Source organism: Nipponia nippon, unplaced genomic scaffold, assembly GCF_047370975.1.
Source record: "Nipponia nippon isolate SJK-2023a ecotype South Korea unplaced genomic scaffold, ASM4737097v1 scaffold_1, whole genome shotgun sequence".
Lineage (NCBI taxonomy): Eukaryota > Metazoa > Chordata > Aves > Pelecaniformes > Threskiornithidae > Nipponia > Nipponia nippon.
The window spans coordinates 129,707,993-129,735,963 of NW_028262290.1; the positions used below are offsets into that span (position 1 = coordinate 129,707,993).

Here is a 27,971-nt window from a genome sequence, read left to right on the forward strand (position 1 = left end):
TCATAGAGATCAGTAATGTTTTCAAAAACATGCAAATGGAATTTCAAGGCCATCCTTCTGTTACAGGTATTTCCTACTTGGTGTTTGGTATTTTGTATCTCAACAACGCTTGGTGGTGTAAATGCTGGGGTAATATAACAGCCATAAAAAAGAAGGTGCTCGTTTACTGAAAATAAATCAAGTGTAGGTTTAACAAGTGCCACTGAAAGAAAGTTGTGATCTGAATTTGTAGGGAGCTAAGTTAGGCTGCTGTAAAACCTGTCTTTGGTTGTTCACACAAAAGTAATAGCAGAAATTACTGTTGCTCAAATTTTTTTTCTAAATATTTAGAAACTGCATAGCTGAAATTCCAGATGTATTTTCCTTGATTTTTAAAAAAAAAATATTTTAGACAGATAGATAGTATAAAATTATATATATAAAATGTATATGTGGGTTGATGGGTTTTTTTTCTTTGTTTTCCTGCTAGCTGATAGAGGAGCAAAAGGTACTTTTTTTATATATATAGCCAGCCAGAAATAAATGTACTTTAGCTAGAACACACACAAATAATTGTTCAAGTTTTCCTTGGCATTATTTGGTGAAGATATTTTTGGTATTTTTTTTTTCTGTGTTTGTGTGTGCTGTTCTGTGTCTGTTATTTCATACGCCACCCAGACTTAATCCTGTTACTATTTTAAGTATGGATCTTTTTCCACATGTATTTGTGCGATCTTGAGAAGAGGAATTTTCGCCTCTCATTCTGTTTGCCTGAAAGCCAAAAATTTAGCAGCATTTGCAACCCTTTTTGCATGAATGTTTCTAGATTATCCCCCCCCCCCCCCGTGTTTTTTTTCATTCCCATTAGCAGAGGTGAATGGGCAGGAGGTCATATTTGAGGACCTTAGTAATTTCATCACGTTATTTTAATACTGTTTACAACTGCAATGATTATAAAGACCTCTGTAATTTGTAGGCAGATTTTTCTTTTGCAATTTCACTTGTTTTTGAAATATTACAGCAACTTCTTGTGTAACGTGTCTAAAATAATTATAATTTCTGTATACATTAGATACCCAATGTTCAAGCCTGTAATATTTGTTGTAATCTTTAGCACTTCTAATGTTTCTCTGTAGCATAAATACTTACTTGAAATATTACCTTTCATTTTAAGTTTAACAATGTAAATACAAAATGAGTTCTTGCAGGTTTCTTCTTTTATCCTGCAACTGCACCTGAGCCTTGCAAAATACTACTTTTATTCTCTCGTTTTGGCGCTCTCTTAAGCAGAGACTGCCAAATAGTTTAAATTCCTCCTCCATTTGACTCTGTCTGTAAATGTGGTGCAACTGCTCCTAGCTTTCTGCACTCTAGTCCTAGAAGGAAATTCCCTCCCTTCCTGCCCTCTCCTGGATACTGTCAGTACATGGATAACTGTAATATTTGAAATACCAAGCAAATCCAACCCCTGTTACGGGCTGGAGCGATGGGAGCCGTGATGTTCTTTGAAGACAGGATATTCCATGCCCTTCTTTACTAGCTGATCTGTGTTGTAAGAGGTGAAAAGAGTGACCCCTTACATGAACCTTGACAAGATCCACCTTCCAACTATAGTTAATTAACAGCTATTGTAAGTCTATAGACAATAATACTAGTACTAACATCTGCAGTAGGGCAGGGTGTGGAACCCCATATTACAGTACTACCTCATTAAAAGTTTCTTAGGTACGCTTTGTAGCTTTCTAGTATGCAGCATTAAAGCGGGAAGAAGGGAAGCATTAAACATGTCTACACTTGTGATTTAGGGTGAGTTTTGCCCAAAATAAATAAAGCATGCATGTTTTGAGATAGTTCTCCTACTCACAAGTAGCAGCATATTCCCTCCTTGTAGAACACTTCCTTTAGTCATACGATGCTATTTTCAACTGAACGCTGTGGGCTGGCTGGTTGGAGTCTCCCTCCTTAGTGCTTTGAAGGAAAATTAGACCTGGAACAAGAGAAAATACTCTTTAATACTTCACAATACATGCTTCACTGTTGTGCTTGTAGGTATTTAGCAGACAGAACATAGTTTCTTGCTCTTCATAGTATAACTTACTTAACACTCACTGCTTCTGTATGTATGTTCTAAATTTGGGCAGGATTTGCAAAATCTAATTATTGCCACGTTTTTTAATTGTTTCAGTAAAACCCCATCATGCCTGTTTGCTCAATGTCTGTATTGCTGAGAGTTTCCCAACTAAGAGTTGTTCTTCCAGTCTTTCAAAATAAAGTCTCCACTACTTCAGAAGAGGAAAAAAATGGAATTAGAAGATGAATCTATTCATTTACCTTCAAGCCACAACATATACTAATAACATACTCTGAACATACTAAGAGTGATACTCCACATATTTGGGTTTTATTTTATGTATGATGGCTGACCCAAGGATTTAAGTACAAACAGAGTAATGTTCTGATATTTTTCTAATATTCTGATTTTTATATATTGAGTAGTAATTTATTTCTTCTGTTCCACTACAGTTGCTGGGACTATTTTGAGGCATTGATACACTGATCAGAGCGAAGAGAAGCAATTTAAAATCTGAGCTGTCACATCAGTAGGAGAGTCCCCAGTAGAATAGCCCCTTAGTTTTGACCCAATAGAGTTAACATACAGGGGGTGAATTTCTGCTGCTGAAGTCAGCACAACTTTACTAGGACAATGTTTTCAGATGTATTACCTAAAATAAGATTTATTTTTTTTTTTAATTGCTATTTCTGGTATGCCATGTGTGATCCCAGATTAAAGAAGTGTTAATTCTTTCATTTTTAAGATTTTCTCCTTTGCTCTGAAATTATCAACAATTTTTGTAATGGGAAGTCTATTTACGTGATGTATTTCATTCAGGATATTTTCTGTATTCAAAGAAAAGTGAATGTCTGTTTCTATACAATATTTTATTCTAAAAAGTACATTTCTAACTGGTGAAATCTCCCTTTTCCCCATAGGAACTGTAAAACTCCTACGCTGTATATAATTGTCCAACACTGAGTAGTCATTGTATGTTTGACATCAACAACTGCTGGCCGTTTTCATATTATTACAGCTGCTCCAATTTCAGATGCTGATTTTTTTTTTTTTAATTCACTTTTAAAATAAAATTCATAATGAAATATGTTGCCTTTTGATTTCAAGGAGTGTACTTATTATGTCCTGGGGGGGGGGGGGGGGTTGCAGAAACATACGTTTAATTTCTGTGGTATCCCTTATGTCCTCATCTCCTCAGTTTCTTCTTTGTTTGACCCTCTCTATGTTATATAGTAACAAAATTACACAATTACATTACAAATTGCATTAAATTCTTGTTTGCTTGCTTTTTTAGTATATGGAAAGCCAAATTCACAGTAGAAATGCTAAGGTTTTAGAACTGCTACAGCAGAAAAGTATCTTTCTGTGATCAACGTATTTAAGTTGTTAAGATATTTCTATCTAGTCTTTTATTCTATGAATTTTTTGTAACTTGCTGTTTAACCAAGCTCACTAAAAATACTTGCTAAAAAGCTGTGCTTGAATCTTTAATAGATGAACCTTTTAGACCTGATTTTTTTAAGTATCTCTAGTACCTTATGATTTGCCGTAACAGCGATCTTTTATGAAGACTGTGCAAAATATAAAAATTTGTCTTTCATCATGGAATGAAAATTTCAATTATGGCAAACAACATTGGTAGCTAATTAACGCTATGTTAAAATGGTGGTAATACTTCAAGTTACTATCTTTCCCAAGTTGACATTGTGATGGATGACTATTTTTGAGATACACGTGGTAGCTAAATGTCAATTCCTGTTGATTTTATTGAGTCCTCCTAACACTTTTTAGTTGTTGTGCCCTTGAAAATGTACATAATGAATGCTGCCATACTGTACATGCTTTGCAAAGGAACACATAGTAGCACTTACACACAGTGTGGTAATCCCACATGTAAGAATGGGGCACATTTAATACCAATGTGGTAATTTCTTTTTAAATTCAGCAACCTTATTCAGGATCTACATTTTGCCATTGTCGATACCAGAATTGGAATAATTGTCAAGTGCTCCACATTTTTTACAGTACTGAAAGGGGAAAGTCCACTTTATATTAAAATATGATGTTTCTGGAGATGCCAGACAAGTCTTTCTAGGATTACCTGCCAAACAAAGCTTTTATGATTATTGCAGGGTTGTAATAAATTTAGCGTGTCTGTATCTGCATACATTTTTAAGAAGTTAGGGGACTTCTCTGGGGGAGATACAACTGTTACGTGACTTCCAGCATTAAGTCTAACCAGCTAGATTCTGTATATAATATCTTGGTTTTGTCTTTGGAGTTACTGCTGGGAAAAAATGGTTATTTTTTGTCAGATCGGATTCCCTACACAGCTACCCATATACCGACCTGCATGTAAGGCAGTCATCTCTGTGTGAGGGGAGGAGGTGGTGTGAGATACCTAGATGCTATTAATTCACAGCTAATACGGTGTGGTGGCTTGGAAAAGCTCAAGACTGTATCTTTTACTTCCACCGGAATGATCACAGATTCTCTTCTTGAATCAGTTAAGCCCTTAGATTTCCAAACCATTAAGGAAATGCATCGTTGGTATTCTACCGGCAGAAGCATTCATAGGACTGCTGTCTAGGGCCGAAGTGATTGTGGGTGCTATTATTTAACTTCACAGTTCCTGAATTTTTTTTTTTATACTAGAAGAAATAAAGAGCACAGCATTAGGTGAAGTTTAGAGGTTTGATGGAACTGACTTGAATGTGAATTTGGAATAATTTAGATTTTCAAGGCTTGTAATATGTGACCATTGTTAATCACGCTAGCAAGCTAGCCATCTGTCAATGTTGACATGATTTACAGTATTGGTATTAAGCTTTGCACTCTACCAAAGGTAAAGGTGATTTACCAGCTTCTAGTTAGGATGCTTCTTCTGATTATGCAAGAAATATTTCATATTCTATGACAGACTAGGGTGAATCATATTTATCATTAGCAAATATTTCTCTTTTAAAAGAAAGAGGAGAGCAATAGTACCAGGAAAGAAACCCTGGCAAAACAATGTAAGTGGAAAGTGGGATATGCACCAAGATTCAAGGGAAATATTGGTAATTTAGAGATTGATGTAAATCACCATATCCAAATATGGGTTCCTTATCCATAAACCGTGTTGGTGCTCTGAACAAGATTAAAGGAGTCTAATAATGAAATCAGCCGTTTTGCAAGCTGTTTTTCAATATTAGATTACTCTTCCCTTTCTCTTCACTTCTCCTGAAGGTAAAATTTAAAAAGGTCGAACGTTTTTGTTTATGAACAGCTAAATTACCATAGATTACTGTTAAGGTTTGATATCAGGCCAAGATTCATTTTTACTTGATGGTCTAGTGTTTAAGAACAAGAGATGTCTGATGGGGTACCCACTCTTTCTTGAGTGCCTGCCAAATCTTGTATGTCAGCATTCCCTCTGATCTTTTAATGGGGGTTAAAAGGAGAAAACCAAGGTTTTTATTGCAAGTGGAAAGTAGTTTGCAATGGAGAGATTTAGTTTTCTTTTAGTTATTGTAATGATGGTAGTGCATCAAATACCATTTTATTTTTATAGGAGCTTTTTTCTCTCCCCCCCCCCCCCCCCCCCCGAAATATAGTAGAGAATATGAAGAGGGAAATCTCTCAGAATTTTTGTTAGATAATGAAATGCTTTAAAAATATTCTTTGAAGTATACAAATATGTTGTCTGGTATCTGCACCCAGGATGGTTACGGGGGCTGTTTGACCCCTTCAGTGGAATGTGCTGGGAAGCAGCCAGTGAACTGCAACGCAGATCTCCGTGGCTTTTTCCTCTGTGCTTTCTGTTATGGTAAACCCGTGGGCAAATTAACAGGGCATAGATGTACTTACTGAAAAATTAAGCTTGCTTTTTCTGTAGTACTTAATTGGGACTATAATCCCCTCAAGGTTTTACCATCTTTTTTAAACTATTAATACTATTTCCCTTTCCTATTGCATTCTACTTCTGAATAATATTACTGTTTCATCTGAATTAAGTCCTTCAGGTTTGGTTGGTGTCCCCCCTGCCTAACTATGGGAATTCAGATCTGTCTTCCGTTGTACAATCCTGTCTGTCTTCACTTTCCTTGATAGCTGCCTCAGCTGCAGCACTAACAGTGCCACCAGGAAGAAAAGCAGACTGCAAGCCTGCAGCTCTTCCTGGGAGCTGTGGAAATCCATGATCTCTTTCTCTGACCAAATGACCTGAAATGTGAGAGAGCTGAAGTTGCTTCTGCAAGTGTGTTTTTTTCTGTGGAGTATAATAGCTATGCTTTGTCAGCTCAAAATCCATCTTTTCAGGCAAAAACGTAGGGGTTTTAGACTACCAGTGAACAGTGGATGAGAGTTCGCTATGTGCTGTTGGAAGACAGTTACTCACAGCATCAGAATTTATGCAGAGTATGTCAAACAGCAGTTGTTGTCAAAATTGCAATTAAAAACAAACCAACCAACCTGTGTTTAACCTCAGGAAAATAATTTAGTCTCACATAGGTGGGTGAATGGTGGAATCACCTGCAAAGATCCCTTCCACAATTTTTTCTTTCTTCCCTTTCTCTCTTCTTTTCAGATGAGGTAGGAAAAAAATAATCTGGAAGTGCTGTTTCCTAAAACTACATATGTATATTCCCTATTCTGGTCCGTTTGGCCTTAGAATAAGCATGGCAGCTTTCTGAGAATTTTCGCAAGCATTTTGCTGTACCTTATTGATCAAACCACTAATGCTGTAGAAAACAGTTCAGATTATGCCATCTCTGGTTAAGCAGTTTGACCTATCCTTTCCGTAAAATCTGTCTATTTAAGAGGACTGTACCCTTCATAAGGAGCCTGTTCAAAAAATCTGTTGCTAGGAGCCCTTAACCCTAATGAGTTCAGCAAACCTTGTCAGTTCATTGGGTTTTAATACCCATACACTAAAATAATTCTGCCTAAATCTCATGACCCTACTTACTCCAGTAAATATGCAACGTAACTTGTAATGCAAAAGAACATGGAGTGCTGCAGCTGCTGCTGTTTGATTTCAAGGGGTAGAGGGATGGCAAGGAGGAACCAAACGCGCTGAATAAAACATTGGAAATACCTGTGGGGGGCAGCAGTGACTCAGTTCATTCAGGAATGGGGCCATAGTTCCCCTAAGGACTACCTTTGTGTCTAGCCAGAGGTCACAGAAAGCACCTTAATTAAAAAAAAAAATTGCAGAATGAAGAGCAGAACAACACTGAGATGTTTTGGCTCTTGGGAAACCTTGTTTTTTCTCTTGGGCTCCCTAGCTGCTGCTGTGTGCTGGCCCAAGCAAGCAGGACGTGGGCACCTTTTGCATTTGTGTCCCAGAAGCTGCTGGAGTAGCTGCTATGCTGCCCTTCCCGCAGCTCTGGTGAAGATCGACTGATTTTATTTTCAACGGCAGCTGGACTGCTTGAATCTGTTCTGCTGTCAGTGAGCTTGTATGTCTCCCTTTGTTGGTAGACGGCTAGGCAAGAGTACTTTGTGTGGATGGAGAAAAAGACAGAAGCTGTATAAAGTGTGCAGATGATGTAATGTGGGTCAAACCCCTGCAGAAAGAGGTGTCAGAGATGTAATGTTGATTTTATGTGCCATAGTTGGGTTTGGTGGTTTGTTGTTTGGTTTTTTTTGTTTGTTTGGTTTTTTTTTTTTATGCAGTTCCCATTGTACAAAGTTGGGAGGAGGAGATGCCTAATTTTTAATACGAGCAGTTTACAACCATTCACAGTTAAAGAGTTTATAGGATTCTTGGTAACAAAAGGCGGTCTAATTATAGAGGAAAGGAAAACAATATAGTGAGGATATTTACAATGTGTGACCTATTTGAATTATGATCTTGTTAACTATGCAAAAATGACAAAAAACAGAACCATCCCAGTGAATTAAACATTTAGCCTTTCATTAATGAACTTTTCTAATATAGAAGATATGGAGGAGGTTAATTTTTTCCCCTTTAACATCAAAAGAAGCTTGCACTTTGGGTGAACCTGTACTTTCTTAAGATTCAGCGCACTAGACTTCAAACTGGAAAAAAATGACAATATTTTTTCTTTACAACTAGCCCACACTAGAGTATTTAGTTTCTGCCAGTAAATCACATGCCAGGGTTTCTACTGCCCTTTTAAATCAATTGAAGGTGTGATTCCTTTCCCTGTGATTTTTGTTTGACTTCCCTTTTGTAGTTGATCTTAATTGTTCTTATTTGCAGGCTTTAAATGTTGATGGACTGTGTCATTTATAACACTTTTTCATTGCGCAATGACCTTCATAAGGAAATTTCATACATGTTTTCATTGGGCTTTGGTGGTGTTTTTGTTTTATGCATGTAAGTGAAACTGGTAATAAAAAGTAGTATGCAGAAGTATGGCTTTCTGATTAAAGCAACGTTATAAAAAATCTGTTTGTACTATAGATAGAAAAATTTCAAAATGTTTTGCAAACCTATGCTGAAACTGTGCTAACACAGATTGCCAAATGAAATATCCCCAGTCAATAAAATTACAGGTTTTTTTCTGGATGAAAGCAACCAATTGTGAATTTTGCCCCTAGACTAACACTCCACATAATCTCAGTTGCAGTACTTCTGCCCATTGCATCTTCTTATTGCTGTGCTTGGTGGGAGGAGTTGTACCCTGTGCAGGCTGAGGTGCAAAGAAACCCCATGTCCCCTGTTAGAGGATTTATTGGTCACCCTGTGAAGATAAATGAGTTTCACCCAAGATATCTTGTCTCTGCCATGAAGCTGCTGCTGAACTAACAAGGTGGCAAGGGGGTGAAGAGGTGATGGAGAAAGAGGAATGGTGTTTGCTACAGTGCAGTGATAGTAGTGTGTAATAAAGTTAGGGTAGCTTTAGATGTGCTCAGCTCAAGTGTAGTAACAGCAGTGTACCCCTGTAAGCATGTGGCTGGGCACAGGCTGCAGAAATGTGGAACAAAGCAGAGTAAATGAGATTTAACCTCCAGGGTAGTCACAACCATCTTCACATTGGCTCTTAGATTAAATTAGACATGGAAGTCCAGAACTAATGGTTTGCTCTGATTATTTTCAGTAGCAGTGGTCAAAAAGACCACTTTTGTATGTTCCTGCTTCTTTGCCTTAGTCAAAGTTGATCTGCCCTTTTCGAAAGGGTATGAGATAGGTAAGTAGGACAGTCTTTCTTTTTTTTTTTTTTTTTTTGGCCCCATCCACTCCATGCAATTTTTGAATCACAGACTTTCTGGCATGTAAGGCAGATCATGTGAAAGCTTTAGTACGTGGACTGGGATGTTGTAACTTGTGCAAATTTGGCCTCCTTGCTGAAGGTTGATAACATCAGCAACCCATCTCTGGGAACAAGATGACCCTCTTCCCCTCTTGGAATGATGCAGTCTAACAGTTTGAAGTTAGAAAAACACAAATTAATTTGGGTTTAGCTAATTTATGGCTGTACAAGAACAGAACTTTCTCATCTTAGTTCTTCCTTGCTGTACTTTTAAGAAGCCTATTCCAACCTTTTTTTTCCCCCCTATTTTGGCCAGGATGACATTAGCTGACTGTGTTCTCTTGTTCTTGTTTGTTTTCTATTTTTTAGGAAGCCAGGCAAATCACATGCTTTATCACTCCTTTTCTTTTTCTCCTTCCACTTGCAACTTTTAAATACATTGGCTGGTTTCCACCAACCCTGATTCAAGGGTAGAAATATCAGAGATGTATCATTCCCTTAAGCTGTATTTTAAAATTTAAAGGGGGGGGAGGGGTAAAGGAGAGAGATGCTCTTTTTCTGGATTAAGAGACTGTAGGAGAAAGGAAAAGATAGTGGCATGAGCCTAATTGTATACCAGAGAATCTAAGGGGAGAAAAGCCCCTGTGGTACAAAGGAATTGGGGATTCTTCTTTTACTTCTAGTGTTCACAAAAGCCCTTGAGCTTTGCATTTGTATTTTCCTCATGGCTGCTGTTACAACTCTGGTATAAGCAATGTCTTCTGGGTGGCTGCTCCAAATAAAATCCTCACCAGTTTCTCTTTGAGGAAGTTCTATGCACTGCCTGAGAATAAATCAGATTGTAAAGATTATGCTTTTGATGCTGGGTTTCAAGTGAAAGTATCGCTGGTAGCAGAAGTCCAGTACAAAAAAGCAGAGATGGGACTATTTAGGCTGCACATTGTAAGTAAGTGTTGGTGTCCCACTACTTAAAGGGATGGCTGCTTTCTCATGTATTAAACAGAGTAACTTCTGACAGTAATTTGAAAAACTGTATCCAAAAGTGATAGAGATGTGTTCTTTGGTGGTATGTGAGCTAAGTGGTGAAGAGGCTGCAGTGTGTTCTGTTGGGTACGAATGCTGTCAGTAGTGCCGAGAGAGCACACGGTTTTTAGGTAGCAAAATATTATTTCAGTGCCCATTACTGCAGTATGACATGCAGAGCTAGTCTATTTTTATTGCATTAATAAGCAGAGCTTTGTCCTCCTATGGCTGGTGGTGCTGCTTCTAAAGTTAATCAGAAGATACCCTTTAGGGCTAAAGGGGAAATTAAGGATTTGTGTGCTGCTGATGCTTAAACTGGTATTGCATTTCCTGTTGAATAATCTCCAGGTTTATCTGTGTTTAAAAGAAAAAAACTAGCCTGCTCTTCTGTCACAGAGCAGGTTAGAGGGCAATATGAGGAAACTCCATTTGATCTCTCTGCTCCCCCTATTCTCTCTATTCAGTAGCTCCGCTGTGTCCTGTTGTTCTCCCTTTTTCTGAGGGAAAATGTGAGCATGTTACATGTGAAAATACTATGCTCTGAGGATACAGCCAGTAGTGCCAGCAGTTCAGCAAAGCTGAACTAATATATTTGCCTCATATTAGCATTTTCTTCTATAATATGGTCTCACTCCATCCGTGCTCTTATAAATAAGATCGTTTTGAATGGGATAGCTATCATTTATGACCTTTTTGAGGTAGGGCAAATACAAGAAGTTTGTCCTAGCTGTTTAGAATGGGCAGATTAAGGCTGAACCGTGGTCTTGTAATTTCCACACTAGTCCTGTCTCTACTGGATGGTCTTTTTCTTATCTTCCTTGTACTGTTGCACTTTCTTTCATTCTGACATCTTATTTTGCATTCTGCTGAGAGAAGGTAATGATGAGGATTGCATCATATGATTTATAAAAGGTCATTTCATCCCAGCTAAGAGACTTTACTCTCTATGTATTGTTGTTTCCAGACTCAGGAGAATGACTTAGTTGACCAGATATGGAAATGGCCATTAGTCTTTGTCCTAAACAGACTTACCCAGACCACAAGGCTGGATTTTGTTTGACAGTAGTCAAAACCATAAAGGTTTACACTATGGGAGTGAGGTTGCTTGAAGGAGCTGAAGCATCTCTGATGAACTAACTTAAAGCTTCTGTGCTTGGCAAACAGCTGCTCATCAGTAGTTCTGAGCCGAAAAATCCTGTGGAGGAATGTAATAGATCATCAAAAGTAAACATGTTTTAATCAGATTTCTAATGAAAACCATAGAGGGTTCATTCCCGTGTATTGCAGAGTAGAGCGGTTCTCTGCAATGGTCTTCTTACAAACACTTTGCTGTTGAACAACATTGCAGAGATCAGTATATAGCAAAGTACTGTAAGATGTAAGAAACCCTGCTTTGTTTGGAATAGTTCATGTAAAAAAATCACTTAAAACTGTAGTACATGGGATAGATCTTGAAGTATTGCATGTTAAAGAAACAGCTGAACACAGTTTTAATTGTTCTCTGTCTCGGGTTCTTAATTCAGAACATAAAGGAGTTTGCCTTAAGAGTTAGGTGGAATAATTAGTCTTCCAGGTAATTCTATTTTAAATGCTGCCTCATATGGTGCTGATGGTATGATATTAGGTAGAGTCATAATGGAGAACCTTTTATGGGACTCAAATTTTTACTGTGAGGTCTTGTACTTAACCTCAGGGTCCGAATTCTTGAACCATTAACACAATTGCTTTCCCAAAATGTTGATTAGGTATTAGATTTGGAAAGAGGAAGAAAGCAGTGAAACAGAGCTTAATTATAGTTCGCTCCGCTGCTTCTTCATATTGTAATTTCATTGTTTCACTAGTTCTTTGTCGCTGTGGTCTGCTAGAATAGACAAAACCTGAATTTTAAAACTTGAATCATGAGCCCTCTTCTCCCACAGCTTTTGTCATCTATTTAAGGCTGTGAAAAAGAGATTAGTATTTTTTCCTTAGTGTATTGCTCCTAAAGCTGAAGTGTTAAGCAAGAGAAGCAAGATGAAAAAAAACCTGCTATGGCTTGTAGCATAAATACCCTATAACCTTTCACACAGTCTAAGTGTTCAGCTTCTCCCCTTTCCCCAGGTCCATTTTGAAATTGTTCTTTGCTTGGTGTCTCGATAACAATCTGGTGGCTTCCCATGTCATTCTCTAACACAGCTGGGAGCATGCCAGGGCTATTAGAAATTATACGCAGCTTCATAACGCTGGCATGTGTGTCGTGAGTGTTTGTCCCCCATCAGCAGTTTCGCATTCCAGCACCAAAAGGCTGAATTATTACAAATCATTTGCAACAAATAGCAGTTTTGTCATTAGGTATTTGTCCTGTAATTACAGGAAGTAGATCAGGTGTATGAGGACAGCAAGAGAAAGCGACTGAAAACATACAAGAGCTGGAACAGTTTCCCGGTTTTAGTGTGGTTGAACATTCTGTTCTGTTTGCCTTTAAAAACATGAAGAGTCTTGCTGCATCTGCACCAGGAATGAGACGCTGTTGGGTGCGCCCTCCTAGCAATGGAGGCTTCCACTGTACAGCAAACATACTGCAAAGCATCCCCAGGATGGCAGTCATGCTGCTGCAAAGATGCTTAGGAAATAAGAGGCTGCCAGAGCAGGCTATTGCTGGTTTTAAGGTTTTGAATGCTGCTCCTTTTGTCTTTATAGTTATGCTGCAATAGGTCGTGGGGGAGTAGAAGAGGGGAAGCCACGTCAGGGTCAAGTCACCATTGCTTCTACGTTCTCTACAAGGCTTATGGCTAGAGGAATTAATAAATCACGGAGGTGGTAACATGCTAAGCATTTTTTCTTCTTTTTTTTTCTTCTTCTTTTTTTTTTTTTTTTTAATAAAATGTATGCACATATTTAATTACAGTAAATCTTACCCAGCTCTTCCTGGAAGATGCCAGCAGTTGGTTACTTTCTTAGGTTCACTAGGAACGAAATTTAAAGACCACTGTATCTCCTTGCAATAGCTTTTGAATGTGTTGGCAGGGGTACACTACAATTCAGCTGTGGGGTTGAAATCTCAAAGACAGTAAGTTTCCAGAAATTTTGTGCAGACTTTAGGGACGGGGATTACTGCCTCTGCAGAGTAAGTGAGGGAGAACTGTCGAGTTTCCCTTTACTTGGCAGTCCTTTGGTGTGCATGGAGCTCAAACAGGGCTGTTTCTGCCTGCCCAGTAACAGGCATAGAGTTGCGTATTTAAAGCAGTGGGATGTCTTAGGGATCCGTGTGGAAGCTGAGGACAGCATACGTGGGATTTAGAGTGCGTGTGTTGGAAGTGGCAGGGAAGAGTCTGAGGACAGTAGAGGTACTGCCCTGGAAAGCAGGGTGGCCATTGAAATGGAGACAGAAGGTATAGGTGACATACAACAAATCCAGTGGAAACTGGTTTGTTTTTTCCTCATGTTCATAAAGTGGTCAATCTTCTAAGCTGAGTTTTGGGATAAAGTCATGTAAGTTCAGGTCAGAGAAGTTTTATTCTAGAGAGACCACTCTAGAAGTATCTGTGGAGGTGCTTTTGAGATGTAATGATGAATGAATGCAGGATTTGGTCTCTGAAGCAAAAAGTGGGGGACATATTAGTGAATTTAAAGTGCTATGAGATTCTGCTAATGAGGGATACAACTATGCTGCTCAGATTTGCCACAGTACTTGGAAACAAATCATGGTGCTCTTCCCATATAATTGCTAGAGGCCTGCGAAGTGAGATTACTGGTTATAGTCTTTCTTAATCAATAATAGAGCTACTGCTTTTTGATTAATCAATAATAGAGCTACTGCTTTTTGATTTTCAGTTCCCTGGTTCAAATTCTTGTAGAATTAAGATGTCTTATCCTCTAAAACGTTTCTAAGTTACAAGTCACTTGCTAGATTGATACTGTTTCATTAGTTTGGTATAAGAGAATTTGCAGAACAGTCTCTTGAGAACTGCTAGAGCATGGTCACAGAAGAGCTGAATCCATTAGGTTTAGCCTAGGTTTATGAGAGTTCATAGGGGTAAGGAGCAGTTGTTACTATGAATGCATTTGTCAACTTCATAAAGTTTGTAATTACAACTGGCATTTCTTAGCCTGTTAATATCTGAAAAGAGATATTATTTGTGACACTTGTAGTTGGAGAGTTCAGGGTAGGGGAATGTAAACAACTTGATTAAAACCTGCTGTGCTAATTGTTTTACTCTTGGGGAAAAACACATTTAATGTTTTACTTGAAAATATTTCCTTTAAAAATGTTAACTTTCAGAGGAATGTTGGATGACTTTAAATAAATAAATAAAACTGAGCTGTGATAGTTACATCTTCTGTTCGGCTCTTGAGTGCATGTATTTCAGCTTAAAATGGCTACAAATTGAATCTGAGCAACTTTTAGGTTTGCTTATGGTAATAACTGCACCTTATTCCTTCAGAACTTTTATGCACCTGGTTTAAATAAAATAAATGCAGAGTTCCTTTAACAGCCTTCCAATGTATTTACTATTAGACTTTCTGAGGCTTCTTGATGTGAAGTTCTCTTGCATCATCATTAATATAATTGCAACAGGGAATTACTGTATTTAGTGCTCCCTAAATTGTTTTAATAGGTTTGGAGTGTGTTTTGTTATTCTTGAAACTCGGTTTGAATTTGTAACTTCCTTGGGCACCTGAAGAGAGACCTAATAACTGTGTAAGTCTCCTGAGGCACGATCCCAAGCTGATACAGATGCACTTGCTGACTTTGAGTTTCAAACCAGACTGCTGAGAGAGTTCATTTTTTAGCTGATAGCTTTGCTAGCATTTTTATGTGTGTCATGGTAACAGGTATGAGATTACTTAGACTGGAAACCAAGACCTTACTCATCTGTTATCATAGCTTTACTTCTCTAACATTTTCTCTGGGAAATAAATATTTGTATTATTCTATCCTGTGTCATGTAATATATCAGAACAAAATATATACATTTACCTTAGTAGTATAATGGTTGCCTTGAGTCTTTTACAACTCAACCTGAAAACGTGAAGTGTTGTAATGCTAGTGGACGAGGAGGGGGGAGTGAACAACGGGATCTGGGAGTGAACGAAGTTTTCGTTCTTGTTGTCTCTTTCTGTGGCTTGTACAGCAGATGTCTAATTTGATTTCTCCTTTGTCTGTCCTACCTTTTGTCCTTTTAATAATTGTCTGCCCTGATTCAATTTGGAGGCTTGAGCTCTGATGTGGAGCAATGTTTTTGAAAGAAATGGCGGCAAGAAAGTTACAACTCTTTGTCTGAGAATGTTACTACTTTGGAAATGGAGTTAATTTTAACCTTGGACACCGTATTATTTATGTAACTATATTCTTTTCTCTGAGACAAAACCACAGTTCCTTTATACACATACTGAGAAGCATCATGTTGTGTCTGTGATGTGGCTCCTAGCTCCCTTAAATTACAACTATGTGGCTTATAATGTGCATTTCTCTGTAATCTGTATAGAACAGATTATTTGGCTCCCCCTAAGAATATCTTGTACAGATGGCGGGTTATCTCTACATCGTGATTCTTAAAAATGAAGTCTGTTGAGCATCCTGAAAGGTTTTCTCATTCCTAAGAAGGAGAGCAGATGGTGTTTGTAGAACTGGTTGTGTTTGCTCATTGCTAAATTCTCCAAATCAGGTATGTGAGGTATTAATCTTAAAAGAAACCTCATATAAAAAAACTATTTCATGTGGTATTACCTCTAGATGACTTTGGAGAAGGGCTAATGAAGTTCTTTCATATGTAAAACTTACCAAATATATATAGAAAATCTCAAGTTATGAAGAACTAGAGATAAAATTTTTTCCTCAATAGTCTTGCGCATTACACTGGAATTCAGAGTTTTGGCTGTAATATTGAGGCTCATATAGGGGCTGAGTATGTGAACTGTGAAAGAAAATTAAATGCTAGGAATATATATGGGGAAAGTATGGGGAAGAGTGTGAAAATAAAATCCAGAAAAAAATGAGCAGCTGCATAGAGTAGTATCTGACGTTTTCTATTAACACAACTTAGAATGTTGTCACTTATTCCCTGAAACATTACACTTTCCTAAAGAAGTTACCCTTGGGACATACTCTAGCATCTCTAGGTCTGTATCACAGATCTGCCTACTGAAATGTAACAAAGAAAAACGGCTAATCACTTGAACAATCTTCATCTCATTTTGCTGTGTTCACAAACAATTTTTTGCTCCGCAGTGTTAGATGCCATGTTTCAAAAGCTGATTAACAAAGCACCTAAGTGCTTAAGTTGTCAAAACATCATAACCAGATTCCATTGCTAATCCCATGAAAAACTGCAAGTACATTTTCTTGGTGCTTCCCAACTACTTCTGTAGTTGACGACACTTTGTATCCGTTGGGTTCGTATTGCTTCTTAGCACAGTGAAGTTACTATGCATTTTTGAAGGTAAAAATCATCATTGAAATACCTAATCGCTGCCTCCCTATCTTGATGATGTATTTATCTTCATCCTTCTTCTAAAATACTATGCAGTCATCAGGTTTAATACATCTAACACATGCTGTCACCACGGAGACATCCTTGGTAGTGGTCTCTGAGGAGTGCCACTGCTTCAGTGCTCTCCAGTCTCCCAAACAATGTCCAGTGCAAAGAGAGATTGCTGGAACGTACCCATTCATGTTCATAAAGAAGGCAAATGAGCTAAAATGAGGTATTGTTTATATGGCATTTTTTGCCTATGTGGAAATAAAGCCTGTGTCATGTGGATGTGGAGCGGGACATACATGGCACGATGTCTAATGGAATTCAGATCAATGCCCCTAATAATGAAAATTCCAGTAATGAACCTCTCTGAAAGGAACGTAAGCAATCACAGTGAAAACACTTTATTCATCTAGGGTGCGTGGTCTTGTGACTTCCACAGCTGCTTGTTTTCTGAGCCACTGGTAAAGCAATGCAAAGTGGGACCACTCTGCATACATCTGTCCTCTTGTTTTATGTGAAACAGTTGTGATCTGATTGTTTGTTGACAGCAGATATTTCTGTCTTTGCAATGATTCATGAAACCCCGTGGTTCTATACTGAGAGCCTTAAGACAACCCATTTAAACTCAAAAATGCTTTGCTGAAAGATGTCATAATCCTTCACTGAAAGGAAGGCCATGGCAGGAGTTTAGCCAGCTGTGGCATGCTGTCGTGAACTGCATGGAGGGGTTGAATATATGGACCTTCTCACTTCCACAGAAGTGGTTCTGTTGAATACCTAGGAAGTGGAAAATGAGTAGAAGGTATGAAAGTGGGACAAAACATACATTTTGTGCAAAAAATCAAGGTCGTGGTAGCTGATGAGCTCACATGATTTGTGGGCATACTGATACATCTCAGTGCTTGTATTAGCCCGCTGTTGTCCCCTATGATCGTTTCCTTGACATTATTTTGTTGGGCTACTGGTTTCCTGTTCCTTAATAATGTCATGCTCTCATTTTCTTGCAAGTTCTCATCTCCATCACCTTTCACTCTGCAATCACTTAGCACAAATGCAAGCAGATATAGAATTTTAAACTTTCATCTTAGTTGAAACTTTGAGTGAATTCTGACTCAGAAAGAAGTTTGTTCTCAGAAGCACAGCCACCCTTGTCCTCTCTTAGCCACGATGTATTATGTATCAGAGGTCTTGTTTTTGCCTCATGAACTTTTCACAGAGCAAATTACCATTTATCTGAGGCTTCGTAGGGTACAGTTCCCACACACTTCATTTTATCCTGGCTGATAAACTCAGTAATGACAAATTAATTGCTTCCATTTTTGACTGCTTCACTGGAGAGGTCTGACCCCAGTGTCCTTTTGCATGACAGCAGTAATATTTTGAAAAGTAAAGTCTCTGCTCTGTTTCTGTAGCTGTGGCCCAGTGCAGTCTACCTGTTTTCCCCTATGGCAGCGATTTCAAGAGTTGAACTTTAGCTCCACTGTTACCAATACGCTGCAGTGCTGCCTGGCTTGCAGTCTGTGGAAGGCAGTGCCTGATTTCATGGGGCAGCCTGCATCTGTCTGCCACTACTGCTGTGATTATTTCAGAGAGTGGGAGCATCTGATAAGAGCATTCTCTAACTTCATCTTCTGTGTTCTGCTGCCAGTGCTGTCATCATGGCTTGACAGCCCAAAAGATGAATGTAATGCATCACAAGAATTCTAAAAACAAATGTCTTCAGTCCTATTTGCACCTAGTTCTTAACCAGTTAGACTCAGTTCTTCTAATACTGTTTTCACTTTGGTATCTGTCTATCTGAGTTATTTGATCTCAGGGCCTCCATTGTTTACCCTCTTACCATGTATGTTACTTCTCAAAGGCAGTAAGATTAAGCTGTGTGAAGAAGGGTTGTAGGATCAAGCCATTTGTTCTTCTAAGCTTATGCCAGAGGCTATAGCATATAAACCAAATCAATCTTAATAACTGTCTAAAATACCTGGAAAATTGTTTTGTAAATACCTGTTCCTTTCTTATATCTCTTATTTTCTGAGTTCATTTTGGTTTTGAATAGTATTGCTTACTCTCTCACATCCTAGGCAGGAAACAGCAACAGAGATGGAGACAGTTTTCTATGTGACATGCAGAAATTTATCCCTTTCTATAGCATGCTGTAAATAGAGTTTGCATAGCTACATTCTTTCCAAACTTGTGACGGGGAAAGTATCAAAGTACAAGCAGTTTTTCCATAATTTGTTCTGCAGTTTTGAGTTGGTATGATGTACTCTCTGATTTCCAGAAGTCACGGGGAATGAAGGATAAAATCTTACGCTCAGCTTCAAATGACTTACTTTTATGAGTTAAATTTGGCTTTGCAAAATTATTAAATTCAGAAAGCCTGCCACCCCCCCCCCCCCCTTTGTGTTCTTATCCTAGGCTGCAGCCCTTGCACACTGTTACTGTGCCTTTTGTTCCTGTCTAGCGTTTTGTCTGGTTTATCTCTGAGGTCTCAAAAGACTGGTTGCTCATCTGAACAGGCGAGCTGCTCTCTGTCCTGCCAGTATTTGAGAGTTCAAATGTCTGGCTTGTCTTTTGGAAGTACCAGTTCATTTGGCAGGTCAAATACAGACCTGAACTTTGTTATTGGAGATCATTTTTTGTTGGTCTTCAGATTTCCTCTGAAGTTAAAAAATTTGCTGCATAGCTGCTATTGACAGATTGGACGGGGGGAGAAAGAGAGAGAGGCAGAGGGAGAACACATTAGAATGGGTAAAATAAACAAGAGTTATAGCAGTACTCACATACAGCAGTATTTTCTGGTTGAGCTTGGAGCCAAATGCCAGTAGCTCATCGGGTCCATGAAGTTCCAAGCATAGCGAGACCGCAGCAGTCATGCTGAATGTACCAATTCCTGAAACTGGGAGTTCTCCCAGGAACAGTTGTGAGATGCGGCTGGGGGCAGGGGGGAAGAAATGCTGCTGTGTATCCAGTGGAGTGAAAAGGTCCTTATGGCCCAATATTGCTGAGGACACGGGAGAACCTCCATGTTATTCACCATGATGAGAGTTAAAGAATTTACTGCCACCTGGAAGATGCAACAGTCTTCTGGGACTGCTGTTTTCAGGATTTCTGTTCGTTTCAGTAGGCTGACATTCCTAGCTTAAAATTTCTTGATGCTTTTGAGCTAGTTTTACAAGCGTATGCATTTTCAGGATTTTTTTTTTTTTAAGGGGTTGTGTGTGTGTGGTCAAAATATACAAATAAATAACTGTTAAAATACACAACTAACTGTTAAAAGCATTCTTTTTTAACTGCAGCAATGATTTTTCCAAAAACAAAAATATCTTTTTCTACTGATTTCTGACTGACTTAAGTGATCTACTGAAGTTGAGTACTTCTATGAAGAATGTGCCATAATTTTGGAATTACAGACATAATATAGTTCCTAGCTAAATCTCTTCATGCAGACAAAAATCCTATTCAAAATACTACTTCCATATTAGTCTGAATTTTAGGGTTTTTACCCACATTTTCTTCGATTACTTTCATTTCAGTCATCCTTCCCATATATAGGTGGATGGTGGTAAATTCTGTTCTGTGGCAAATTATTCGGGAACCTCATTAAAGCTTTAAAAAGAGCAGGACTTGTATTAAAAGGAGTTCAATTAATCCTGATATTGCAGAAGTAGTAGTGCAGCTGATTGTTATGACAAAATAAACATCAGATGAGATCAGACAATACATACATCTAAGAACTTGCTGTCCATTTGGTCTGAATTGATTCCCTTTGTCAACTCTGTACTTCAAAGAACATTTCAGATGGTGTGTATGGAGGTAGCTGAAATTATGGGTCTTGCAAAAAACAAACTCGGGGAACAGTCAAAAAGTTAAAGGGAATTTGGAAAAACAGAAGAAGAAATAAATGCTGATGGTGCCAGAGGCTGGCACAAACTAAGCTGGGAAATTCTGAAGTGGGAAGGGTTTAGTTTTCCCTTTCAGAGATTGGCTTCTATTAAAGAGATAAGGTGTCAAGTTATCTGGCAGTTTATTTTCTCCACTCTTGTTTCAAAGTAAAGGAGAGGGGTTAAAGAAATACTTAGAAGAGCAGAGGAAAGAAAGGTTCTGCTAAATAGTATCTCCTTCTGTGTTCATGTTGTCAAGATGTTCTTGTTTTGTCAGTAAGGCTATTTGTTTATGATAGTTCCTTCTTCTATACCTGTTCAGCAGATAACTTTTAAAATACCAAGCCACCTGAGATCTGTAAAGAAATTGTGGCAAGACCTCTCAATGAACTTACATTTTCTATTTCAAAAATGGTTTTAATTCTATCCTTTCCACATCTAAACCATTTGGACTGGCATTTCTGTGTTCCATGTCTGCTTTTGGACATGTTCTTTTTTTGTAATTTTTAATAAAAAGTTCCATGTGATTTTTAAAGAAAAAAAAATGTGTTTTCCTAATGTTAAAGAAGGGACACCCATTTCATTCAGATGATCCATATCTCTGTTTTGGAGCAAGTTTTAGCATTTAAGAGAGGGCAAAGAGGACGTTTTTAATGAAAACTGTTCAAATTTGGCCAGGTTACAGGTCTCTGAAAATTGTTCATTGTTTTAGCCTAGTAGATGTTTGTTAAGAGATTGTAAAGAAGCAAAAATTTCTAAAAATTCTTCGAGTTTGTCAAAGGCTGTTTGTTGAAAGATTACTTCCTTGCAACTCTTCCTGTAGGCTGCTGGAGTCTCTTGGGCTCCGAGGATTGGAAGAGAGGACTGAAGGCTCTCTCTCTCTTGTTTGTCTGTTTTCACCTGACCAAAACATGCATGTAAGCACAAACTACCTTTATGGACTGCTGGCAGGTGAGGAGAGAAGGAGAGGAGGAAAAGTTTTTCAAGCTTATTTTCATTGCTTATCAAAGAATAGTTCTTAAACTTCCAAGCAATACACAAACTGATCAAAAGAACAATCAGCAGTGCGTTTTTCAAAGTCTTCTAGAGTCTTCTAAATATCATCATATTTGAATCCTCTGGTTTTACATTAAACTCATTGCTTGAAAGTATTTTTTCAGTCACACAGTGTAAGAACATTTCAGGATTTTGTGGCAGATGAAAGTTTATAACGGAAAACATAAATCTCTACACCCCCCCCCCACACCCTCCAATACAAAATAAATGAAAACTGAAGGTTAGATGCAATAACACCCATTACTTATGCAGACGTATCCATAACAACTAGTACTTACCTCAGTGCTTTCTGCTCGAGGATGACGAGCCTATATATACACTGTTTTTTCTCATCAAGGCGTACTGTATCCCCTGTGTTTTCATAAAGCACTGTAATTGGAAATAGTCTGACAGAAGCCTTCCAAGTCTTCATCTTGGCAATGAATCTGGCTGCAAAGCGATTCTAGTTGTATGAAGCATTTGAAACTGTTTATCTCTTGCTGCTGGTATTCATTGATTTGTTTGTATTTCTTCAGTGTCTCCTCTAGGCCTATAAAATTCTCTGCAGTGCTCAGCAGACATTTTGCCAGGAACATGACAGTGAACTCAAACTGAGTGCTGCTTTTTGATTTTTAGGGTGGTAGTGGTGGTTTTGGGTGTCATCCTCCCCACCCACCCCGATCACTCTCTTTTGGTGGCTCCAAGCACTTGTAGATCATTGAATGTTTGGATGCAGGCAGTGACTAGTGTTTTATACGTTGACAGGATAGAATCTCTTGCATTTTCTCCTCAGCGTTGTACCTTACAGCTTGAGTTCTTTGTGTCTTTATTTACAGTGGGACACTGTAAAGTATGACTGTCTTAATACTACTGGTAATAATGTAGGCAAATGGCATTTTGTTTTTGTTGGAACTGTGAAAAGAAGTGTGTTTATGGCAAGATTTTTAAGTACAGTTATGCTCACATCTCCCTGTCTGTAGATACTCAGTTGTGCCAACAAATATAATGTAGCATAAGGAATCTCATTTAATTTTAACCACAGCAAACAGAAGAAGGCTTGAGGCGTGTTAAAAAAAAAGGGGGGGGGGGGGGAGAAAAAAAAAGGTGATTTGAGCAAAAAATGAGTTTGTCAAGACTGTTAAGCAGTCTGTGGCTGAGCTGGAAATGGAACTTGTAGCCTTTGATCCTAGCCAGTGCAGAACATTCACTCTGTTATTTAAAATTTGGACCAAAATTAACTTTGTGGTACTTAATCATTTTCTTTAAGATAAGCTTTACCATTAGTGATGGTGGGCTAAACCAATACTTTGTGTGCAATGTTTTTCCAGTTGCCTCATGACAATTCTTTTTCATCTTTGCTTTAAACCTGGAGGAATGAAGCTGCTCCTTGTTAGATGAAGTTCTTTATACCGGGACAGAAAACAGGAGCTAGAATGTCTTGGTTATGCTGGAAACCAGGACTCTGTCTGGACTTGCTCTGAGAAGCAGAAAAAGGATTTAATATTCCATGTCATCTCCTAATCTGTTCAACAGAGTCCATGAAACTCGCACATGTGCTTCAGTTCTTAGGGGTCCTCTCTTAGAGATATGTGCCATAGCTTGTTACTGTCTCCATGTCCACTATTCCAGACAATGTGCTAGCTAGTAGGCTCCCTTCTTGGTTCATGTCAAGCATAACCGGACTTAAAGAAAAGTAACTGTAGTTCTTTTACTGATGGCATCCATTCAGATTTCATAACATGCTCCTCTTCTCACATTCAGAGTCCAAGTCTCAGTGAAAGCACTGAGCAATAATTGCAGCTATTGATCATCGTTAGCCAGAGAATTCAAGGATCTTTTGATGGTCATGGCAGATACTGCAATGTTCCTTTCCCCTTCCACTCCAAACCTGCTCTTAAATAACCAGGTCTAGTGTACAGCAGAAATCTAATTTGCATAGGTAACACATGAGGGGAACTACAGCTGCTGTTGTAGAAAAATTAGTCTACTTTCCTTTTTGGTAAATTAAGGGATCAGCTGGAGATTAAGAGCCATTTGACTTCATATGACAAAAGAAACTGATTAGCAATGACCTTTTTCATGCCTGTGTGAGGAAGAGCTAGTGTGTGGATTCCCCAGACCTGTAGGTAGCATGCTGATCCTTTTGACAAATACCTCAAACTGTATCCCCACTGTTAATTTGACATGCATTAAGAGCAATGGGGAGATGAGATCTGGAGATGTTCTTCAACCCATGTTTTTGTCTTAATTCAATTCAAAACCATCAAATAGAATATAAAAAGTAATCTTTTTAAGAAACAGAGTTAAAACCTTTTGTTAAGAGTTGAGTTTTTTCCTCATGGGTCTTACTGGCTTGATCTGTTAATTAAATAGTTCATATAGGTCTTTTCCATCTCCTGTAATAGAAACTAAATTTGAAGCAGCTATTTTACAGTTGTCTAACATTTTCAAGAAAGCCTCGCTACTGCCTGATGCTGTTCAAAGGTGCATTGAGAAGAATTTATGATCTTGGTGCCTTTGCAGCTGGAGTGGCTTTTAATATTGCAAAACATGCTGATTTATAATCTTTGCTGGTAGCTGCAGAGGAAGGCCATTTATTGCATGGACATGGAGAATGGACCATTGTCTTTCCAGCAGACACTACTTCAGGCTGCATCATGACTGCAGTGCAGTCTCCCTCCTGTCATTCACCTCTGTCCTAGTCCACTGCTGATTTAGACTGAGGGATGTTAGAGCATGTTGTACCTTCCTGTGCCTTCCTTCCACAGCCCACTCCACCACATTTCTTTCTGTTGAAGTCAAGATTGCAATGGCTTGTTGGAGTACTTGGGTCTCATCCTGTATTGCAGTGATATGCCAGTACGTGCCTTCAGACTTGGAAGCTGGAAAGTGTTTACCCCAGTGATACAACAATAGAAAAACTTACATTTTGACTGCTTGTATTGAAATTCTGCTTATCAAGTTAATACAGAGAGCATTTTTTGACAGCTCTCAATCTGCTATTTAGTAAAGTGTTTTTCCAAGTATATTAAGGAGGAAAAAGGTAGATCTCATTAGGAAAAGATGTAAGCAAGGCTAATTACCTCATCAAACTGGCAAGCTTGGCTTCTGAGCCAATGCAGTGGAGAGCCTCTATTAAGGAGCGTCTGGAGCTTTTTACGATTCAGCTGAATTGCAGGACTCTGTTACCCCTTTCAAAACAAAACCAAGAAATCTTCAACCCCAGCATTTTACATTAGTACTTGGCATGGACAGATTTCAACTAGCAGTAAAAGCAATCTTCTTTAGATACTTTTGTTTGTTTGTTTTGATTTCAACTCCCTTCTCCTTCCCAGAAAGAAGAAAAGCAAAAGAAGAGTTATTAATGTTTCTGGCTTCAGGGGTGGTGCTGACATGGGAACCCTCAAACAATCTGCAGTTTTTTCTTTGTTATGGGGCTTTTCTAAGCATCTTGTCTGCAGTTCATTGGCAGACAGACAATGTCAGTCTCCCACTGAGGTGGTTTGTTGAAGGTGTTTATTTCCATACTCTTTAATTCATGCCACCGTCCCCGCAGTTTTCTGTCATAGAAGATATTCGTCTTTATTTTGACTGGGCTATTAGGTAGTCTACTGACTGTAGTGAAAAGCTTTAGAGTTAGAATAAATTGCAGAGGAGTTACTAGGCATTTCTCTGCTTCTCACTGCAAATCAATACCACTCTGTAGAGCAAGGGGTGAGCACACTGACACTGCATTAAGGAATGAATATTAAAAGCTGCTAAAATCCGAACTGAATGGAGAGAGAGATATTTCACTTAGCCGTAGTAGATGTATTTAGAAACAGGGGTAGGGAATAGGAAAGGCTTGTTGGGAAGGCCAGGGAAAATGCTTTGGGGGAGGGGAGTATTCTTGCTGGTGGTCTTAATTTCTTTTGTAATCTGTCTACCATACTTAGTTACTCCATGTTAGTCCTGAATACGCAGAGAGTTCAAAGAAACTTTAGCTAAATATTGTGAACTGATCCTGGCAGGAATGCAGTTATATTGTCCTGATGCTGATATGCAGGTGTCTATTGAACCTGGAGAAAGATTTTGTTGCCAATTAGATTCTTTTATTAGTTTGTTTAGAAACGGCAAACCAAACAAGCTCTTCCGCTGAACAAATACCCTTTTAATAGGCCATACCTTTTTAAATAAGTGTTTGATGGAAATGTTTTAAAGAGTTTGGTTAAACTTTTTAAGCTATTTCTTGGAAAGAAAGAAACAGACTACAAATTGGAAGCCATCTGCTGTTGCATGTAGTAACATACTTGGAAAGGTGATGTTATTTTTTCTAATGTTATGTGCAATTACATTTGTAAGATGATTGTTGAAATATGTTTTGAGAAAGACTATTATTTTTAAAGTTGAAAGTGTCTTCCTATAGACTGGTAGTCTTTTGGGGACAAATTATTTAATGCTCTTTAGAAAATTTTGAAAAATGGTGTTTAAAAATAACTCCAACAGAGTAAGCAACAGCATAGCTGAATAAACATTGAGCCAAATTCATCAGAGTTTAAATTGTCCTTAAATTTGGCATCAGAACCTTTATCTACTTGAAGTGTCTTCATTTTGTCATATCCCTTAAGTCATTTTGATAAACGTATGCTGTGCTTTTTATTTCATAATCAGCTGTTGATCAGAGGAGGAGCAGAATAAAATTAATATTAAGATTTATTGCTGTAATAATGGATAATGCTATCAACTTCTGACAGTTAATTGCTGTTTAGTAGTAATAATAGTAGAATTTAGAAGGTACAAAACCATCACTTAAGGAAGTTTTTTTTTTTGGCAGCAATTAAATGTAAAATAAGCAGCTGGATTGTTTAAAGAAATGTGCATCTTTGAGATACGAGAAAAGGTGTATATGTACTGTAGATATTTACGTATCATGATCTGAGAAGGCCTTGCTCGAGTTTTCAACGTCACTGATGTCCTCCTTTCCCTCCTACCTGTTTCCAGGTTCTTCTTGATTCTAATTACTTACAGTACATAAGAAGAGCAACATAACTGACTTTTTGGTGATTCTGAATAATCTATTTTTTCAATGGCTACCGACTTGTAAATACAGTCAATTTAACACAGTTTTGAAACAGAGCAGTACTACCGTTTGAAGTTGTACTGAGCTAGGAGTGAGGCATTGCTTGTTTGCATTCTTACAAGACATCAGAAATATACAACATAGCAAGCTCGTGCAAAAAATGAGTGAATGGATTTTCTTCGTACATAATTCAGTGCAAGGAGAAATTTTACTGTTTGTAGGAAATTTTCTCTTTTGTATCTTTTATCGTACCCTAACTTAATTAAAACAGATTTTTGACATATCAGTGCATTTATTAAACTGCTTGATCCTCTTAGGTGTTCCCGAGCAGAAAATGAGCTTTCTCCGCTGAGAAGCCTTCCAGAGTTTGACTTGTATGAACCTGGAGCATCACTTCCACCTGCCAAAAGTGCAGTGCCCTTCTGTTGCTTTCTGTGACATGAAACATTAAGGAAGTACAGACTCTTCAGCTTATGTGAATGTCAGGCAAAACTGCAGAAGTCGAAGAATTGAACGTAATGTTTTGTGAGCTTTTTTAGTGAACAGTCTTCCTGTTGTCTTAATTGCCTTTTTTTTTTTTTTTTTCATTATGGTAAGCTAACTTTGTGTTCATTGGTGTGACTATTTGATTAATAATTCTATATTTAAATTCTATGTGAGGGCAAAGAGAGTGTAAGAATTTTAAAGGAATCGGTAACTTACTGCATTTCCTTTGTGTTCACACTGGGAAATTCATTTTTATTTGCTGAACACAGCACATATTTGATTGGGATAATAAAGTAAAAATAGAATGTGTAAGAACATGCCTTGGCCTTAAAACATCTTTGATTATTAAGCTCACTGATTCCCTTAAATCTCTACTTAATGTCAACATTTTTAGGCTTATCTGAATTTATTTTCTATTTTAAACTGATCATTTCCCCCCCGTCTAAGTTTTTTCTTTCAAAGCTTAGCTTAGTTCAATTTGATTTGGGTTTTCTCTACATCAGAGCTATTGGAAGTAGAAAAAGTATCTCAGTACCTTTCTGTTTTGAAGAAATGACTGAAAAGAAATAGCTGAAGAGGAGTGACACACGTAGTATTTAAGCAGTGGATAATATTGTAAGTTCTAACAGGAATGTTTTAGTGGTACCAAGTGGTGATAAAGGCTGAGGCTGCTGCACACCCGTCTCTTCTGTGAAGGCGAACCAGCATACCTGCCACCTTCATCAGGGAAGCCATTTTGTGTACCCCGTTTCACAACACAGTGGCCCGCAGCCG

At 38.1% G+C, this 27,971-nt stretch overlaps 1 protein-coding gene across 1 annotated transcript in view; it reads left to right on the top strand.

The window, feature by feature from the left end:
* The window catches only part of JAZF1 (JAZF zinc finger 1), a 200,628-nt gene that overhangs the window by 67,842 nt on the left and 104,815 nt on the right, over positions 1-27,971 (top strand). The window lies entirely within an intron of this gene.